We start from the raw sequence: 4,862 nt of genomic DNA, 5'->3' as shown, positions 1-4,862 counted from the left end.
GTGTGATTCCACAATGAGAGAGAAATATTTCACCAAAGAAGGCGTCATAACTAGCGCTAAGCCTTATGTCAAGCGGCCATTTATATTCTGTTGAATGAATCCGTAAACTAAAAGATAGTATTCATATTCTGATGAAAGAGATAAAACGCAACTAACGCTGAAATAAAATGTCATCAATGTTGATTGTAAGTACCTATTTCGCTTAACATTTCGTAAGCAAACGGTAAACAAAAACGCAACGTAACGTTTTCGTAACAAAAACGGTAAAAAGAAAATACATATGGATCTGTAAAACGTAAACACCGTATGAGACTGCTAAGGCTTCTTACCTGTAATCCGATGTCATGTTTTCAGGCAAATGAAGCCTGTGGTCTTTCCATGATTGTGCGAAGAAAATGTCCGCAACGTATGTCTGAGAAAGAAAAGGCAGTTAGGGCAAACAAGGAAGAGCCTCAGATCGTCCGATAGAAACTTAGGAAGCATCCCACTGCGTTTCATTTTTGGTAGTGCCATTCACCCACACATAATATTGTACCTAAACGGAGATAGTTATGTATAAAAAGAAAATCCTCTGAACATTGAAGGCCTGATGGCTGAAGAGTGGCTCATCAATAATGAAGCACTCACAAAACATATTCTCTGGCGCGTATTTACCATTGAGTTTTCGTTGATAGAATCCAACTGCATCACGGTGACGTGAAAACCCACTTCTGTCGGTTTGCCGTCGGACTTTGGCGGCTTCATTTTATCGTATTTCTTATGCACCTCCGGAGGAAGCAGATCTTCAAATCGTAGTGGCCTGAAATATAAAATTGGGTGAGCTTTGATGATTGATTTTGTATTCATAAACAACAGTTCAGGTGATTCAGACTTGAATCGGTTTCTCTCTGAACCACGAAGATGGTGGACGAACATGGTGCACTGTCACCAGACCATAACACCCACACGAGTCTCCATTATTGCACAATGCTCAGTACACATTGCAGAAGTGCAGTTGGGTCAGCACACTCGACAAGCGACCACGACGCTGTGTCATTTATCATTCGGAAGAACATGCCGGAGCACTCGGCTGCTTGGGGACCTTGGGACCACTCGTTCACCCACTCGCAACAAGCACACAGCTAGTGCATTCGGTCGTCATAAGTCTATCTGAGGCTTGAGGTCTTGGTGTTCGCCTATCAAGGTAGTAAATCGATCAGCGTTTTGAGTTTACGGCCCTGGTGTAATGGCATGGTGAAAGAATGCCACGATCAGCAGACTAGGGGAGAATAGCGATGCCCATATTTTCATAGCGCATGGAGTGTACAAGGAGCATGCCACTTACCATAAACAAACGTAATGGTGCGAGCGTTGGGTACTGCCTAGAAGCGAACTCATGTCTGGAGAAAATGGAGGGCAAACGATAGGTAACTGTTGATGCCAGACAGGTTACTGGACGGCTGTAGAGATGCCACCGTGGGGGCGAGGTGCCGTGTCACTCACCCGTCCTCCGAGGCAGTCCGTTGTACGGGAGCCAGCAGTCCGAACACAGCCAGGGTCGTGAGCACACTGCCCGAGAGAGCCGAGCAGCCGCGCGTCGCCGCACCCATCGGCGACTTATGCCGTCAGACCTGTAACGAACCGCGTGTCAGCATACAACCAGAGGTAATCAGCACGGCTCATTTACGAATGACATGGATACTTAGGCAACAAGCGCAAAAGTGCTAGTGATCTCCGAGACAGACGGACCGACAGATGACAGTGGCATAATGACATACGGACAGTCGGAGGGTGACTGTATCGTTTTTTCAACCCCGCCGCGCTGCTGCGTTTGTCACAGCAGAGCGCTGCCAAATGCGCTGCCAGATAGGAGGGGCCGGATGGCAGGCCGGCCGAGACGCCCTCGGTCGTCCGTTGACAGCCGGAATACATTACGATGAGAGACGATGAGAGATGACCGCGCGGTGAGTGATGAACTCAATGGGAATCGCCCCATCCGCGAGCAAGAGTGGTTTCTACGAGTCAATAAAACACCATCTGGGCTTGAAGAGCTAAAAAAGGTTCCAATATTACCACACATCTTTGCTTACAAGTGAGATATTGCGCCATTTATAATTTCTTCTTTACACATGCGGGCCATTAACATTATGTACAGGCGCATTCCCCATAATGTGCGAGGAAGCTACAAATTGCTCAATGGTCGTTCTACTTTATCTGTCAGTGAAGCACATATACCTAAATATCTATCATACATTTTGCGTTTACTTACTGGAAAAAAGAAGTTTTAAACAAGCGGAGACTGCTCATTATCTTACTATATAGTTATTTTTATTCTTTAACCCGCGCCGGGCCGGTGCTATGAGATTCCGCGGCCGGGCCGGGGGGGGGGGGGGGGCGGCGCATTCGATTGCCTTTTTATAGACCTTTCTGAGTAATAGTTTCAGATTTGACCTCAGGTCAACGGTTTAGCCTTCAGAGGTAAAAAACTGTAAAATAGCAGTTTTCACGAAAATAGTTTTTCATCAATAACTTTTGACTCAAGAGAGCCACGACATTACTTTTGGTAGCATCGTATTTCTCTCGTCAAGACGACGCGTCGAAAGAGCTATTTGTTGACCTTGAAAGGTCATTTTGAAAATTTGACCCCAGGTCAAGGTCATGACCTGTCCGAAAAGGGTCATGTTGCATATCAGTCGATCTGTATCGTCGAGCTGAATACATCTGACGTGTTTTCATCGCTCTAGCACGTCCTTATCAAAAGTTATAGCCAATAAAACTGCTGGTGACCGTTCATGACCTGATATGACCTCAGGGGCACACAGAGGGGCCACAGGTGCATTTTTCCGATTCAGTGTGTCATGTTTACCTATGAACCGATGTTTGGGAGGGTTTTGAACACCATTCGCCCCAAAATAGGCGCATTTCAATTTTTTCATTGACTTATAATGGAGAGGTCGCAAAATTGATCTGACCCTAGGTCACCGATATCAAAATTCCAAGATATACATTTTGTACATACTGTTACTCTTATCAATCGCTGAAGTTTCAAGGCGGTCGTTCAGTCGGTATAGCAAATTTTTTCTGAGGTGAGGTCACTTGACGTGACCTGGTGACCTGACCTTGAGAGCCCTGAGTCTAAAATTTTCACAACATGTGTAGAAAAGATGCATGAACAGGTGTCCCAAAAACGGCGGCGCTCCGCCCCGCCGTTTATCAGACCCGAGTCGTTCAAGGTCAGGTCAGAAAAAGTTCAAAGGCTCTCTATAGGTACACCTGAACGATCACTTTGAAGCTTTCAGAGATTGCTATGAGTAACAGACTAACAGTATGTATAAAATGTATGTCTCGGTTTTTTATATCTGTGACCTAAGGTGAGGTCTGTCGCTACGTGGTCCAGGAGCCGAGTTAGACGGGGGGGGGCGTGAAAACGCCCCCCCCCCCCCAGTACTCGGCGGAAAGTTCAGGCCACCAGCACGGCGCGGGTTAAGTAAGTTATCTGTAGAGTGTAGACGGCATTATAACTACCATTGCTACCATAAATTATCATATAACTACTGCCATACTATTCATATTACTACCTAATTACCACTATTATAACTATTATAACTAGCATAGATTATTAAAATATTGCTTATACCTAGATTAACTAAATTAACTAAATTAGATTATACCTAGCTTATACCTAGATATTACAATATTGTGGCAGGTGATTTTTTTTTTTTTGTAAAAGCTGGCCCACAGTTTAAAAAAAAAACTGAATAACTTAAGATACCTAACTGTAATCAAAATACAAATTCGCCTTTGATTAAAACTGGAAATATTTCAGTAAAAGAATCACCAAAATAAAATTTAAATATGCAAGACTCTTTAAGATATAAGTATTTATCACCCGCTCAATGATAGCTAGACAGAGTATACTGACCGGTGTGGGGTAACTCTGGTCTGGTCTGTCCACTTTCGCAGTCTACTCTTTGGGAGCATGATACCCCTATACCATTCACATCTGTCGGACTTAACGAGCCAGGAGTATAGCCGAATTGGTCATCGACTAAAGGATTAATTTTTTCCGATTATACGCATTTTCGCTAAGATATCTAGTTCTTAGATTATCTACTCATACCTACATGATACATAACCTCTTATTTCCGTGACAGAAGTCAAACACCGAAAGGATGGCATTTACAAACTTATCTGGAAGCATCGTGAAACGACTGATGAAACATTATGCAGATGAAGTTCAAAGTTGTCGATGCATTCGGCCCGTGTCAGACCAAATTAATCACGAGGGCCACAATAAACTCAGCGTCCCGAACCTTCAAGCTCTAATCATCATTACATGAGTCGTATAAAAAACTCACCGACTAAAGACGGTAAGACGCCGTTGAGCTGAACTGCTTTATCTGTGTTCTTCACCGGTGTGCACTTTAGCATGCGCTGCACCGATAATACTGCAGAACAGTGATGGGTCGGGATCGAATCTGTCTCCAGTAACACCGAGCGTTGAATTACACACCCCTACACACCGCTCGGCCGCAGTCAATCAGTGATATCTGTCAATCAGGCTCCTCAAGATGTCTCCCTTCCCTGTTCTTCTCCTCCTCCAAAGGATTGGACCACCCGACGCTCCGCCACCGTCCGTCGGCCGACTGCCGCCTCACCGCCGGACCGACTGGGGGTCTCACGGCGCTCTGCTCCCCTCCCCACCCCGCCCGCGTCGGTGTCGATGCGTCGGCGGCGACATGCGTGTCGGTCGGTCGGATAGAGGAGCTGAGATGACGATGCAGAGCGTGACGGTTTCATGGACGTGCGTGTAGGTATGCACGTTGTGTGACCGGCCGGTCACATGCACGCTCGATGCACGTGCCCGCATACATAAAGTTACA

The 4,862-nt window shown here is 45.6% G+C and overlaps 1 long non-coding RNA gene across 1 annotated transcript; it reads right to left on the bottom strand.

Moving 5' to 3' along the window:
* Positions 1-329: 329 nt before the first annotated feature.
* On the bottom strand, positions 330-4,625 carry LOC122373843. Its single transcript, XR_006255117.1, has 4 exons — positions 4,338-4,625; positions 1,483-1,610; positions 655-799; positions 330-412 (listed from the first exon to the last, which is right to left on the bottom strand). It is a non-coding gene; the product is annotated as an uncharacterized LOC122373843 (long non-coding RNA).
* Between the last annotated feature and the right edge of the window lie 237 nt (positions 4,626-4,862).

Source organism: Amphibalanus amphitrite, unplaced genomic scaffold (assembly GCF_019059575.1).
Source record: "Amphibalanus amphitrite isolate SeventyFive unplaced genomic scaffold, NRLGWU_Aamphi_draft 001561F_arrow, whole genome shotgun sequence".
NCBI lineage: Eukaryota > Metazoa > Arthropoda > Thecostraca > Balanomorpha > Balanidae > Amphibalanus > Amphibalanus amphitrite.
This window is presented reverse-complemented; position numbering and strand designations above follow the sequence as displayed.